This window comes from Dendrobates tinctorius, unplaced genomic scaffold (genome assembly GCF_039654945.1).
Source record: "Dendrobates tinctorius isolate UK_male_01 unplaced genomic scaffold, ASM3965494v1 ptg000016l, whole genome shotgun sequence".
In the NCBI taxonomy this organism is placed as follows: Eukaryota; Metazoa; Chordata; class Amphibia; order Anura; family Dendrobatidae; genus Dendrobates; species Dendrobates tinctorius.
The window spans coordinates 77187414-77204154 of record NW_027361684.1 but is presented as its reverse complement, the minus strand read 5'-3'; positions in this window follow the sequence as shown (position 1 = coordinate 77204154).

Here is a 16741-nt window from a genome sequence, read left to right as displayed (position 1 = left end):
GGCCAAGATCGCTACTGTGCGACCTATCTTTCCCCGCAGCCTGTCACCAGTCTTCACGGTATCCTCTCTCTGGCGGGCAGCCCCCTTCCTTTCCCGCCAAACCCTTTTATACCTCCCTGGCTCAACACACCCCTTCTACACATTTCAAGGGTCTGCTCCGTCTCCAATCTCCTTCCCCCTGCAACAGTAGGTTCAGTCCCAGCAGTTCCGGACCCGATGTCCTGTCAACATCCACAGCCTGGGTCTTCTCCTCTACACCAGCATATGAAGAAAGAGATATAGAGAATCAGAAAAAACTATAGTACATTTCTAATTGGAGGTACCTGCTAATGTTATTATTATTACACCTACTACATATTGGGAGAGGATCTTAGAGATGGGAATACCCTTTTAACTTTTTCTTAGTTTTCCCCTTTACCTCATTGTCCCTTTATAAAAGCACATAGCTCTTCACCCTACCTAATGTGGCAGGCATTTCTCCATGTCCCCATGAAACACAATGTAATTGAAAGCAATGTAAATACCGTAGAGGGGTTACATTAGCCATATGGTGGTCAAAAGAGTGTATTTTTGGATTCTGCTTGTCTTGTTTATAGCACAACGCTTAAAAAAGGGAATTGTATAGCATATTACACTACACAGTTCAATATTTCAAGCAAAAAAAGTATGTTTTAAAAATACATACACTATGCATGCTAACACAAAGAAGGAAAAGTCATAGAATTATGGATATCACAGGATCGATAGACACGATGATGTACAATTAATATCAAAATCTGGATACTAAATTTTCAAAACATCTACATTTTTTCTGTATAGAGTATGAACGCCACATGTAGAAATACAGTACATGCTGTTACACTCCTTGCATGCTACCAATAAGGAACTTAACAGTTTCCTGAGTAAAGTTCTACCCCATTGAATGCAGTTGGGCACGTAAATCATCAAGATCTGATGCTGGTAGCTCCCATTGCAGGTGCCAACCAATGCGTCCAAGTTGGGCATGAGGGGAGAAAAGACTAGAAATGCTGCAGGTCAAGGTAGTGTATTTAGGCCACGCCATCTGCTCACAATATAATGAGAAACATGTGGCTTGGAAATGTGAAGAAAAACAGTTTTGCAACACTTTGGAAAAATGGCCATACCACTAGTTCCACAAATACAGGGTGGGCCATTTATGTGGATACACCTAAATAAAATGGGAATGTTTGGTGATATCAACCTCCTGCTTGTGGCACATTAGTATATGGGAGGAGGAAACTTTTCAAGATGGTTGGTGACCATGGCGGCCATTTTGAAGTCAGCCATTTTGGATCCAACTTTATTTTTTCCAACAAGAAGAGGTTCATGTGACACATCAAACATATTGAGAATTTCACAAGAAAAACAATGGTGTGCTTGGTTTTAACATAACTTTACTCTTTCATGAGTTATTTACAAGTTTATGACCACTTATAAAATGTTCAAAGTGCTGCCCATTGTGTTGGCTTGTCAGTGTAGATGATGCAAATATGCAAGTATGCAACTGCAAAGGAGATGTGGGATGAGTTACAGAAAGTGCATGAAAGATCAAATCTCAATAATAAGCTTTATCTCATGAGAAAGCTGTATCAGTCTAAGCTAAGTGATGGACAGAATGTGCACGACTATATAAGAAACACCCTAGAGATTGTGGAGCGTCTCAGTGGTATTGTAGAAGAAATGAAACATTTTCATGTTGCTGCACTTCTATTAAGTGGTCTTCCAGAAAGTTATGACACACTCGTCACTGCACAAGATGCACGACCAGATGATGAGCTGACAGTAGAGTTTGTTAAAGGTAAACTTGTGGATGAATTCAAGAGAAAAATGCACCATGAAAGCAGCAGTATTGAATCCAGAGCACAAACAGCATTAAAGACACAGTATTTCCCTAAATATGAGAGCAATCTAAGAGAAACGCGTGAATGTTTTGTCTGTAAAAAGCTTGGCCACCTTAAAGCAGACTGCAGAATTTGGAAAGCAAGAATGAGTCAGCTTAAAAAGCAGGACAGTCATCACAGGGTTAAAACAGCTGTAAAGGAAGATTCTGCATGTGTTGAAACTGCATGTAATGCCAGTACAGGCCCATCTGCAAAGCATATATGGTGGCTAGATTCAAGTGCAAGCAGTCATATGACAAATAACAAGGATTTCTTCACTGACCTTAATGAAAGCAAGTCAGAAAAGGTCATCTTAGCTAATGGTCACTATATGACTTCAGAAGGAGTAGGAGACAGCTACCACTACTGTCCAGTTTCCTCAGCACAAAGCAGAAAGATCCCAGTTAAGCATATTCTCTATGTTCCCAGCCTTGAAAGCAATCTTCTGTCAGTAAAGAAGCTCATGCAAAAGGGGAATTTAGTTACTTTTAGAAATAACAGCTACATCATCTCAAAGAAGGGTCACACTCTTGCATAAGGAAAAATCCAAGATGAACTTTATCAGCTAAAATGCAAAAAAAGAGTGTACAGTGCTAGACAAGATCTACATAAGAACTGTATCCATGTATGGCACAGACGTCTTGGGCACAGAGACCCAGAAGCAGTAATGAAGCTAGCTCAACTTGAAAATGGTGCTGAAATCAAACAGTGTAGTCAAATGATGAAGTGCATTAGCTGTCTTAAAAGGAAAATGTCCAGAAAATCCTTTCCTAAAATAAGCACCACTAGATCTGCACACCCTCTGGTTCTGATACATACAGATGTATGCGGTCCAATGAGTGTTCAAACTCCTAGCAAGAAGAGATATTTTCTCACATTTATTGATGACTACTCCAGATATACAGTCACCTTCCTGCTTCACAATAAGGGTGAAGTTCCACAAAAACTTGAAGAATATCTTGCTGTAGTGTTTAACAAATTTGGAAGAATGCCAAAAGCCCTGCGTGCAGATAATGTAACTGAATATACAAGTGGTAAGGTGTAAACCATTTTGAAAAAGGATGGAATCGTGTTCCTGACTACCATTCCATACAACACCGAACAAAATGGCATTGCAGAGAGGAAGAACAGTACTCTCTGTGAAAGTGGAAGAAGTATGTTGTTTGATGTGTATCTACCTACAACGTGTTGGGGAGAAGTCATCATGACAGCTTGCTATCTTCAAAACAAAGTGCAAGGTAGAGCCACAAATAAAAGTCCATATGAGCTATGGAACTGCGAGAAGCCTAACCTGATGCACTTCAGGTTATTTGGAAGCAAAACATTTATGTATGTTCCCAAAGAAAATGTTTCAATTGGGAATCACACACAAAGCAAGCAGTCCTGGTGGGCTGTAGCGAAACTCAAAAGGGTTGCAGAATCCTGCACCCAGAGACCAACACAGTAACAATCAGCAGAGACGTAGTGATAGATGAAAACTCTGTATCACTCAAATTCCATTAAGTTACATGAGTTATTCAACCTAAGAAGCAAGAACAAGAATCTCAATCACCAAACCCAGATGCTGAAAAGGAACACACTGTGGATAAGCTCTGAAGCCACCAAGGTAGACACAGAAGAACCAAGTCCACCTCCAGTCAGGAGATCAGAAAGGCCAAATAAAGGTATCCCAGCTAGACGTCTTTCTTATCTGGTTAGAACACATCCTGCACAAGAGCCACAGTCATGGCAAGAGATGCAAAAACTGCCTGTCCACAAGAAGCAGAAGAGGATAAATGCTGCTAATGAAGAGATGGAGTCCCTTCACCAACTCAACACATGGGAGCTTACTCAGCTACCACAAGGAAAAAAGCTATTAGATGTAAGTGGGTCTTCAAAAACAAATATGACTCAGAAGGTAAAGTTCACCGGTTTATGGCAAGATTGTCACAAAAGGGTATTCGCAAAAGTATGGTGAAGATTTTGATGCTACATTTTCTCCAGTTGCGCAGCAAACCTCATTCAGAACTTTAATGTGCATAGCTGCAGTTCAACAGATGACAGTGAGACATTTTGACATCAGATCGTCCTTTCTACATGGTGACATTGAAGAGTTGTACATGAGCCAACACGAGGGATATATTAAAAAGGGTGAAGAGCACCTTGTTTGTAAAATGCAAAAATCTCTCTATGGACTTAAGCAGTCAGCAAGAGCTTAGAACTCGAAAATGAACAAAGTTTTGATGGATGAAGGATTTCAAAGATCTCAAGCTGATCCATGTTTGCATACGAAAAATGTAGGAAAGGAGTGGATGTATGTTCTCCTATATGTAGGCAATGTAATCATGTCTCATCAAGATAAAAGAGAAATTGAAAAGCTAGATGAAATTCTCAACCAGCACGTTGAGATTAAGGACCTTGGAAATGTGACATATTATTTGGGAATCCAAATCCAGAGAGCGGAAGATGGGAGTTTTCTTCTCAACCAAAGTTCTAAAATTTCCGCAATACTAAACCAGTTTGGAATGTCAGAAGCCAAAGGTGCGTCAACACCAATTGATCCATCCTACTTAAAGTTGGAAGGAGAAGATCTACTACCCAGCAATGAGAGTTACAGACAAGCAGTTGGGGCGCTTCTGTACATAGCAACCACAACTCATCCGGTTATCACAGTCACAGTTGGAATTCTCTGTGATGTGTAAGCAAGCCACGCCAAAGAGATTGGAATGCAATTAAGAGATTTCTTCAATATCATAAAGAAACTCAAAGGCTAAAATCTTTAGATATCTGCATCAATAGATCTCACTCTCAGAGGTTATGTGGATGCAGATTGGGCTGGAGATTCAAGTGATTGGAAATCAACAAGTGGTTACTTATTCAAGTTAGGAAAAAATTCTATTTCTTGGTCCAGCAGAAAACAAGTGTCAGTCACATTATCTTCTACAGAAGCAGAATATATGTCTGCTGCTTATGCAAGTAAAGAAGTAATTTACTTGAAACAACATTAGGAAGATTTCAGCAAGCCAATTAGCTCAACCAACAGTTATCTATGAGGTCAACCAAGGATGCATTAAACTTGCCAGCAGTGAGAGGATTAGTGTTAGTGTAAGGACTAAGCACATTGATGTAAAACACCACTTACGTAACTTAGTGGAACGTGGTGTACTCTAGTTTGTTTATTGCAAGTCTGACAAGATGATAACTGATGGTATGACAAAGCCATTATCAAGATCCAAGCTTGTGAACTTCAGAACTGCAATGGAACTAACAGGATAAGTAGATATTGAGTGGGGGTGTTGGAATATGTTTTGTGCAACAACTCCAGTCCTGTCTATGAGTGTTTAGTTGCTAGATTTGTATGCCATTTATGAAGTTAGAACAAAGAAACCTCCCACAGGCTCACACAGGGATAGCATGTGACTGTATTTCCTGTTTTTCCTGTGTCTGTGTATGAGAGAAGCAGCCTGTTGTAGATGCTGCACAGATAGACACACACATGATTTATTCCTGATCTATTAAGCATATTGTTTCCCATTGTTCCTGAATAAAGAAGCTCTGTTGTTACACGCTTGGAAAGTATCCTGAAAAATCCTCTGCCAACACTTTCACTAGTAAATATCACACCAGTCCTCTTTGGATTATGGATAAATCAGAAAATATTTCAGTCCTAAAGAATGGCACTTCAAAATTAGACAAGAATTCAGAAAATATATCAGAAGCTAAACGCCATAAAATGAGCAAACTTTATTGTGACACTTCATTAATAAAAACTTGCTAAAAAGAGATACATTCCAATACTGCCATCTACTGTAGGTCTATATGTCCAAACAATATGAAATATACGTATTCAAAAAATGGAAAAATAGATATAAGCCCACAATGATGTCAAAATAACCAAGTTTAGTAGGTATACACAGCAAGGAGGTACAGTTAATAAATGTGTAGCCTAGGAATACATGTATACGACATTTGGTGGGGTATATACTGATGTACTATTCCATAAAAGCTACATATAAGTATCTCCACACTAGAAAGTAAAGAGATGAACTCTAGGACTATAAAACACAGATGCTTAGTGGAATACCACCATAGCCTTAGTAAATACAAATGCTACAGATAGCATCAAGACAAATAACCATACCAAACTGAGATATCACAACATCAACATGTATAAGTGGTGAATCTAACATATGCCCTAATCACTATAACCATGTGTGCTGCAGGGAAAATAGGGTTAACTTAAAGTGCATGTGCAGATCTCTCAACATAAGTCCCAGAAAGTATTTCACCATGTTATAGAAACAGGGCATGAATGATATGGATGAGAATACTTATATTTCACATGGTTTGGACATACTGTATATAGATCTAGATGGCAGTATTGGAATGTATCTCTTTTTAACTAGTTTTTATTTATGAAGTGTCACAATAAAGTTTGCTCATTTTATGGCATTTATGGCTTCTGATATCTTTTCTGAATCCTTGGATTATAGTGTGGAGGTGGTATAATGTACAGTACTTGGACCACTCTAGTTTTCATTCCAGGGACACTAACAGCTCAGCATTACATTGATTTGGTCATGGAATTATTGAGATAGCCATTACTCCAAAGTCTCCCAAGAGCTGTTTTCAAAATGACAACACCAGGCAGCAAGTTGGTTATGATACTGTGAGTAGCCTGCAGGGTGAAAATTTGCTTCAAAAGTCTGAAGCATCTCAAGAATTCTCTTTTTTTAACCCCTTCACCAGCTTGGGTGTTTATATTTTTGAGTTTCAGTTTTTTGCTCCTCTTCTCTCCAAAGCCATAACTTTTTCATTTTCTAACAATATGGCCATGTGAGGGCTTGTTTTTTTGCAAGACGAGTATTAGTTTTGAATGACACCATCGATTTTACTTCAAGTGTACTGTAAAATGTGACTAACTGAAAAAAATAAACCCTATTAAAATATAACTTTTATTATGTACAAAAAAAACAATATAAAATTGCACAGATGTCCCCTATTTTAAAGCCTAGTAAAAAACGGGCTATAATAATGCTGGAAATCGATAAGGTATAACAGTTAAACCAAATCTAACCAGCTGAATCTGCCAATACAATCATATGGTCAGAAAAATCTAAATCCAAGCAGTTAAAAACTACAAAATACTATTCTAGCCCAATAACCTCAAAAAACGGAGAAAGGGCAAGTGGACATAAGGAGGATATATAAAAATTGATAATACTTGCTACCATCTGATAACAATTTCACTCAGCCGATGTGAAGAAAAGAGTGACCTGGCCCTATACAAAATGACTTTCTGAACACCTACCTAGGTGCGGAGGTTGACACCCTAAGAAATACGAAAATGGCTCCCCTGCTCGTGCCATGGCTATCCCTAATTTCCTATATCATTCTATAAGATGACAGATTAGAAACAGAGGGCCATATGGCCTGTATCCATTTGCTTAGAATATCATCATGAATGCGGTAAAACAGATTTATACAATCATATATGGATGTGAGGAAAGGTAGAAAGTCCAGACAGTCTGAATAAACGCATAACACTCACATACAGTAGAACTAGTCACATATAAATTAGTAGCAATTTATGCCCTTTTCCCAAAACCACCATGTTATGTATATGAAGTATATATAAATTGTCACAGCAAGTGGGGTACTCGCAGGTGCGCAGGATGCAGTGACGAGTCGCGAGCCTGTTTGGTACTATTAATAATAACGTTTATCGGACTGGAGGTGACTTTCCTCAGTCACGGCCTAATCAACCAAAGGGGTAACAAGAGTTGCCCTTGCAGGGGCTCTATACAAGCAAAGACCAACGGGGTAGAACACCACTACGTCTGGCAATAGCCGGTCACTATAGGGCCGCGGTATGGCTGACTATGGGTCCTTAATTATATAGTCAACTTAGCCGTCCAGATGTCCACACGGTGGCAAGGGAGTGGGCCACCAGGATGCCAGGGTGCAGGCACTTCACGCAACATGGTTCCACCTGCACCTCCATGCTCTCCAGTGGCATTGGGGCGCGGATCGGTTGAGCCACCACCGTCTGCTCTGGAGGAAGCACGAGAGGGGGGCTGCCTGTGCGATGACCTTGCCCAGCGCCTCACCCTCCTGGCACTCCTGGAGCACTCACGCATCCCGCACCAACCACTGGAAGACCTGCCCCTGGGCCGTGCGAGAACCCCACTGACCTAGGATCTCCTGTGTGGGATCGTTGAGGAGTAGATTGCCAAACTCCCACAGTACGTTCATGCCCAAGATGATCGGATGATGGTTGTTAGTCTCTCCTTGGGTTAGGACCACTCCCCGGCGGCCGAGGGATTTACCACACAATGTCTTCTGAAGCCACACCACTCCGGCGACCGGTACCGGCAGTTGGTTTGCGGCCACTAGTCGTATCAGGAGCCCCCACTGGGGCCTTGCCGCTTCCAGGAAATGCTTCTGGAAGTAAGCTGCCGGCATGGTCATTACCTGCGACCCCGTATCCAGCAGACACCGCACAGCACGAACCTCAACTTCGGCCCATACTATTGGGCACTTAGCGACCACCCCTTGTTGTGGCTTCCGGCTCCGAGCGGCATCCCCCATGCCCGGAGCCCTCTGGTTTAATGTCCGCCGGGGTGGGTATTTCCCACGTCGCGGACACTCCCGTGCGAAGTGGCCCAGTTCTCCACACTCATAACACCGGGGCGGTGAGGCTCGGCCACCCCGGGTATTGCGAGGCCCCCGGGGCCCGGGATTGTAGCCAGGCTGGCCGGGCGCGGGCTCCATTCTCTTCTTCACTTTAGCCAGCTGGCCCGGATACTCTTCAGTTCCCGTCTCATCTCCTCAATCCATTGAGGTTCTTCGACAATGCTTATGGAAGACTCCATGCTCCGGGCCTTCCTCAAGGGAGCCGTCATCCCCTGCTCTTGCTCTCGTACCCGGGCCTGACTCCCCACTTCGGAGAAGGCTACAAGTGGATTCACTCTGACCTGTTCCCGCAATGCCTGCTTGATTAGCAGGTCCCGGAGTCCAGTCACTAGCAGGTCACATAGGGTAATGTCGATGGGCCCTACTCCTATTCCGTCCTTCCTCTCTATGGCAGTGTATAGCTCCTGGAGGGCGTTCATATACTGGGTGATGGTCTCCCACTCCCCCTGCATCCGACTAAACAATTGGGTCCTCAACTCCCCCAGGTCTGTTGGATCCCCGTGGGTCACTTCCAGGATCTGCAAGACCCTGGCAAAGGTGTTGCCGCGTCCCGAGGGTCTCAACATTACCGACTTCCGGGCTTCCCCATCTAGCACCATAAGGGCCACCTCAGCCTCCAGATCGGTGGTCATGGGGTGCATACGGAAAAGGCCCCGCATATGTTCTGTCCAGCTCCACAACAGCGTATCGGAGCCAGAAAACCGGGGCAAGTTACTTAGCATAGCCCCAGGGAGATGCTGGAGCGGGGGCCCCCATTAGCAGCAGCGCCTGCAGCCCCACTCTGATCAGGCGCACTGCCGTCTGCGCTCAGAGACTGAATCCTGCCGACTATGCCAAGTGTGGTACTCGCAGGTGCGCAGGATGCAGTGACGAGTCACGAGCCGGTTTGGTGCTATTAATAATAACGTTTATCGGACTGGAGGTGACTTTCCTCAGTCACGGCCTAATCAACCAAAGGGGTAACAAGAGTTGCCCTCGCAGGGGCCATATACAAGCAAACACCAGTGGGTAGAACATGACTACGTCCGGCAATAGCCGGTCACTATAGGGTCGCGGTATGGCTGACTACGGGTCCCTAATTATATAGTCAACTTAGCCATCCAGATGTCTATGGCAGGGCAAGTGGGAAGAGCCGGGCAAAGTGCCAGAATTGGCGCATCTAATAGATGTGCCTTTTCGGGGCAGCTGCAGGCTGCTATTTTTAGGCTGGGGAGGTCAATATCCATGGCCCCTTACCAGCTTGAGAACACCAGCCCCCAGCTGTCCACTTTAGCAAGGCAGGATGTCACATTTTTTAAATTATTTATTTAAAAAAAGAAAAAACAGTGTGGGGACCTCTCTATTCTTGATAACCAACCTTGCCAACACTGACAGCTGAGGGTTGCAGCCCCTCATCTGTGAGTTTTGCCTGGCTGGTTATCAAAAATAGGGGGGAGCCCATGCAGTTTTTTTTTTATTATTTATTTACAGCGCAGGAGTGGCTGATGAATACCCCCATCATCCACTCCTGCTCTCACTGATAATAGAGGCAGCAGGTGTCAGCTGATGCGAGCAGTTATCCCATCAGCTGACACCAGTGACTGGAGTTAAACTTTATACCTCCGATCACAGCTGACCATGGCTCTCCGACAGGCGGGGATGGTTTCACTGCCGATCAGAAGCGGTGTTTGCCGTTCTATCATGCATATGACAGCGTGGCAAACACCGTATTTTCTGGCCCCCATTCCAGTGAAAGGGGTTCGGGCCCACTCTACTGGATGACAGGTTGCATGGACGCATCATGCAGCCTACCATCTAATGTAGTGGAGCTGACTGTGTGGTCACATCCTGCTGTCTTTGATTATTCTGCAGCATATATGCTACAAGAAAATTCAACCTGCATATTTGCAGTGTTTTTTCCCCATCCATCCATTCAAGTCAATAGGTGAAAAATACTGCAAAAATGCTGAAAAAGCTGAAAGAAGTGACATGTTCTATGTCAAAAAAATGCTGCAAAGCACAAAATCCTGATGACAAAAAAACAAGATGTGTGCATGAGATTTCTGAAATCTCATAGGCTTTGCTGGTACTATAAAAAGCAGCTGGAAATTAGCTTAAAAAATGCAGCAAAAACACCCAGTGTGAGCCTAACACTAAACCTGGGCCGAGTGCTATGCGATGTTTTCTCGCATAGCACTCGCCCGCATTCTACGGTAGTATGACAGCCTTCATCAGCCGCTCCTGTGCTGTAAATAAATAATTAAAAAAAAACGTGCTTGAGTTCCCCTGTATTTTTGGTAACCAGCCAGACAAAACTCACAGCTGGGGGCTGCAACCCTCAGCTGTCAGCTTCAGCAAGGTTTGTCTACAAGAATAGAGGGGTCCCCATGCCATATTTTTTAAATTATTTAAATAAATAATTTAAAAAATGGCATGAGGTCCCCCCATTTTTGACAACAAGCCTTGCTAAAACAGACAGCTGGAGGCTGGCATTCTCAGGCTGGTAAGGGGCTATGGATATTGCACCCCAGCCTAAAAATAGAAGCCCACAGTCACCCAGAAAAGGCACATCTATTGGATGCACCTATTCTAGCACTTTGCCTGTAAAGGTGGCAAGTGGGGTTCATATTTGTGGAGTTGATATCACCTTTGTATTGTCAGTTGACATCAAGCCCCAAGGTTAGCAATGGAGAGGCATCAATAAGACACCTCTATTAATAACCCCATAGTAATATTGTATAAAAACACACACCAAGAATTAACTCCTTTAATTGAAAAAATGACACAGACTGTTATAATAATAAAACTAAAATAAAAAAAAACATACCATACCTGTCTGTCGATCTGTACCATGCTGTAATCCATGTCTGGGGGATTAATAGATTTCAACCTGGATGGTGCCAAGATGTGACTGTCTGGGCTGAGAACCACTGGTGAATGAGCTGCTGCGATCGCAGCCTCAGTGACTAGCGGTGACATCATCAAAGATACCTCCAGTCACTGAGGCTGCACTCCCAGCAGGGCTAAACTCCTGATTTCAGCACTGTGTGAAAAAGTCAGTGATGAGGTCACCGCAGTTCAAGCTCAGTGACTTTCATGGTGAGAAATTCTCACGTTGATCTGCTGTGAAGCTGTGGTAAAGCAGCTACACAGGATGCAGTGACGAGTCACGAGACTGAGAATTCTTTTGAAAATAACTTTTATAAATGAATGCCACTAGGCTATACTAAGCAACCAGAAAAAATAACAATAAATGTCCACGCAGGGACTCAAAATAACCAAACACTATTAAAGGGAGTACGACTACCCTGGCAGAGGCCGGCTACTATAAAGCTGCGGTATGGCCGACTACGGGTCCTTAGTGTCTATATTACCACTTATCCGTTCTGTTGTCTCTCGTAATCTCTGAAGAAGATACTTTGGTGTCATAGTTGCTGAGCCAGTTGTTGATGATCTGGCGTCATATTCAGGTGCTCCAGCACCCACTGGAGTAGGGGAACAATAGGCCCTGAAGGGGTCCTTTGAGGTGGCGACCCCCTATGAAGACAGCGGGGTCACGCTTAGTCACAGGTTTTAAGGAGAATCCAGTCCCCCAAGCAGGGTTGTGTCACAGTTTCCAGGGATGTCGGTTTACAGGCCATGTGCACAACCTGGGTCTATGCACCAAGTCTCTCTGCTAGCGAGGAGCAGGCCCCAACTGCCGACTGCAGCGGGGGAATGGCAGCTGTGGGCGGTGATGAACAGACCGCGGCTGCGGGCTGCACCTGGGCGGCAGCATCCACGGGAGGCCGCAACTGCGGGCTGAAGCCGAGCAGTAGTCGCCACGAGAGGCAGCGGACAGTGTGTGACATGCTGGAGTACAGCGGCAACATCCGTGGGTAGGTCGCGACTCCGGACTGGAGTGAAGCGGTAGTCTCTGGTCGGTAATCCCGGCGTCTCCTAATGACTGGCCACTGTAAATGTCCCCTAAGCTGCTGGCCTCCTCTCCCTTCAGTGTCCATTGCTCCGGCTTTCTCAAACTCACACAGTCTCCTGCTCTGTCTCTGCCTTGCTGCCATCTGACTCCCCTGCGCGTTTCCTGTCCCTTTTATACTCACCCCTCCCCTTGCTGTTCTGTCACTCTCAGCCGTCCACCTCCCTCTTTCACTCCCCGGGTACAGTACCCTGTTATGTTTGAGTCACCGTAGGAGGCAAAAACAGAACTGCTAGCTAAGTCCAGAAAACCAGAGAAGTTGGCAGCTATCGGATTGCAGACCCCTGAACCTATCAACACAACTAGCAGTAGCCGTGGAGGGTTCCTACGATGCCCTAGACCCCTCGATCACAGCCGGAGAAATAACTAGGCCTAAAGAAAGAAAGGGGAAAACTAAACTGCCCCAGAGCAGACCCCAAAGCAATAGGCAGCCCCCAACAAATAATGACGGTGAAGCAAGATGAAAACACTAACACAGACAGAAAGATAGACTGAGCAAAGACAGGGCCCAAACTACCTACATAGGAAAGGACAGGAAGGCTGCTGTCTGCAATCCGTGAAAAACCCTATGAAAATAAGAGCCAACAGACTGACAGTGAAAAAGGCTCTGAAGACGCTAGGCTTCAAAAAAGCTATGTCAGTACTCAGGAATATTCTGAAGACAGAGCTACAGGCAAAAGGAGATTCAGCTCACCCCAGCAGGGAATGGCAGAATCCAGAAAAGCACGGAAAACAAAAACTAAACACTAATGCAAACAGGCAAAGCAGAAAAACTTAGCTTAGAGGAGCAGGAATCAGACTGGTGTCCTAGAAGTCCACAGAGAAATCACCCGCAGGGCAGAAGGGCGTCGGCAGCCCTTAGATCCAGTCTGTGACTCCACTCAGCCAGTCATCCTCATCAGGCTCAGGTGCCTGATAATCAGGCTCATTACCTTCCTTCACCAGAATAGGGAGTTCACCAGACACTCTGCGGGGGCCTCCTCCCCACACTCCCCCACCCTGTATGCTCGCCAATCCTCGGGCGAGAGCTTTAGTATGTTGGGGTTGGTCTGTGGAGATGTCTGCTTTTGTTGCCATATGAACTGGTCCTGTTCGTATCGTAAGGGGGGTTTGCCAGCTGTTGACCGCTCGGAGCGTCTCAGTTCGACTAGGGTGAAGTCTTTGATAGTGCAGGCGTTCAGCTTTCGATAGTCCACACAGAACCGCAGGGTGCCATCCTTTTTGCGGACCAACATGATGGGAGCCGCCCAGGGACTTTGGCTTTCTCGGATGACTCTCTTTCGTAGCATTTGAGCCAGTAGAGTTTTCACCTCTTGGTAGAGCTGTGGAGGGATCTGCCAATATCGTTCCCGGATGGGGGCTGCTCCTGCCATGGGAATTTCATGAATGATGGCAGTGGTGCATCCAAAATCTTCCTCGTGACTAGCAAATACCTCGTGATACTGTCCAAGCAGTGATTTTATCTGGGAAAGTTGAGCTGAAGTCAGACCGGAAAGCTCGGCCCACATTTGTTCCAGGATGTTTTGACCCCTCTCCTGGGTTGAGATCTCGGCAGCTTGTATAGTCCGAATAGTCACTGCCCACGGGTCCTCGGGTTGTACCCTCAATTGGACCGCAGGGGCCGGAAGCACTTCTTCCAAAGGCCTGACTAGCTTGGACAGTACAATCCGGGGCTTCAGGATGATGGCTTGGTCTTCAAGGTTGACGCAGCGCACCAGGACAGTCCCCTTCTGCACTGTGGTCAAGGAGCAGGCCACCAGTATGCCAGGAGGCAAGTGTTCTGAGTAGCATGGCTCCACCTGCATTTCTACGCCCTCCAATGGTATCGAGGCTTGCATTGGCAGAGCCATCACCGTCTGGCCAGGGGGCAGTACAAGCAGGGGAGCTGCCGGCGCTATGACCTTACCCAGAGCTTCGCCCTCCTGGCAGTCCTGGTGCACTCGCGCTCCCCGCACCAACTGCTGAAATACCTGTCCTTGGACCGTGAGGGAACGCCACTGCTTCAGGGTCTCGTGCATTGGATCATTGAGGAGCAGATTGCCAAACTCCCGCAGTATGTTCATGCCTAGGGTGACTGGATGCTGCTTATTGGTTTCCCCTTGAGTCAGAACCACTCCTCTGCGACCGAGGGATTTTCCACACAGTGTCACCTGCACCCACACCACTCCGGCAACAGGGACCGGTAGTTGATTGGCGGCTACCAGTTTGATCATGGGCCCCCATTGGGGTCTCGCTGCCTCGGGGAAATTCTGCCGGAAATAAGTTGCAGGCATAGTGGTTACTTGGGACCCCGTGTCCACTAGGCACCGGACGGCCCAGCTGTCGACTTCTGCCCATACCACTGGACACTTTGCGACCAAATTTTTGGGACTTCCACCACCCCTGATCGTGGTTTCTGGCTCTGAGCGGCGTCCCCCCAGCCCGGAGCCCTTTAATTTAATGGCCGCCGCTGTGGGTATTTCCCACGCTGCGGACACTCTCGGGTGAAGTGGCCCAGTTCCTCACACTCATAGCACCGGGTCTGTGAGGATCGGCCACCCCGGATAGCTTTGGGCCCCCAGGGGCCGGGATTGAAATTAGACTGTCCAGTCCCAGATTCAGTGCATCTTTTCACTTCGGCCAGCTCGCCCTTGATGTTCTTCAACTCCTGTTTCATGTCCTCTACTCATTTAGGCTCCTCGACTGCATTCACAGAAGCTTCCACACTCCGGACCTTCCCCACAGGGACCGCCATTCCCTGCTCCTGCTCTCGAGCACGGGCCTGACTCCCCACATCTACAAAATCCATACCTGGGTTTACTCTGACCTGCTCCCGTAATGCCTGCTTTATTAACGGATCCCGCAGACCAATCACCAACAAGTTGCATAGTGTAATGTCAATAGGTCCTACCCCTACGCCGTCCTTCCGTTCAATGGCTGTGTGCAACTCTAGGAGGACATTCATATATTGGGTGATGGTCTCCCCCTCCCCCTGCATACGACTGAACAATCGGGTCCTTAACTCCCCCACGTTGGTCGGGTCCCCATGAGTCTGTTCTAAAATCTGCAAAACTCTACCAAAGGTGTTGCGGAGTCCCGGGGGCCTCAACATTACTGCATTCCAAGCCTCCCCGTCTAATTCCATGAGGGCTACTTCAGCTTCCAGGTCGTGAGTCATCGGGTGCATCCGGAAAAGCCCCCGCATTCGCTCTGCCCAGCTCCATAGCATGGTATTGGAGCCGGAAAACCTAGCCAGGTTGCTCAGCATGGCCCCCAACGAGATGCTGGAACGAGAGCCCCCGTTATCTCTTGAGTTCGCGGCCCTGCCCTGGTCTAGGGTGCTGTTGTCTGCGCTCGGGGACTGCATCCTGCCGACTTCGCCAAATGTGGTAAAGCAGGTACAAAGGATGCAGTGACGATTCGCGAGACTGAGAATACTTTTGAAAATAACTTTTATAAATGAATGCCACTAGGCTATACTAAGCAACCAGAAAAAATAACAATAAATGTCCACGCAGGGACTCAAAACAACCAAACACTATTAAAGGGAGTACGACTACCCCGGGAGAGGCCGGCTACTATAAGGCCACGGTATGGCCAACTATGAGTCCTTAGTGTCTATATTGCCACTTATCCGTTCCATTGTCCCTCAGCATCTCTGAAGAAGATACTTTGGTGTCGTAGTTGCTGGGCCCAGTTGTTGATGATCTGGTGTCATATTCGGGTGCTCCGGCACCCACTGGAGTAGGGGCACAATAGGACCTGAAGGGGTCCTTTGAGGTGGTGACCCCCTATGAAGACAGTGGGGTCACGTTTAGTCACGGGTTTTAAGGAAACTCCAGTCCCCCCAAGCAGGGTTGTGTCACAGTTTCCAGGGATGGCGGTTTACAGGCCACGTGCATGGCCTGGGTCTATGCACCAAGTCTCTCTGCTAGCGAGGAGCAGGCCCCAACTGCCGACTGCAGCGGGGAATGGCAGCTGTGGGCAGTGATGAACAGGCCGCAGCCACGGGTGGCACCTGGGTGGCAGCGTCCACGGGAGGCCGTGGTAGGCCGCAACTGCGGGCTGAAGAAGAGCGGTAGTCATCGCGAGAGGCAGCGGACAGGCTGGAGTACAGCGGCAACGGCCACGGATGTCCGTGGGTAGTCTCTGGTCGGTAATCCCGGCATCTCCTAACGACAGGACACTGTAAATGTCCCCTAAGCTGCTGGCTTCCTCTCCCTTCAGTGTCCAT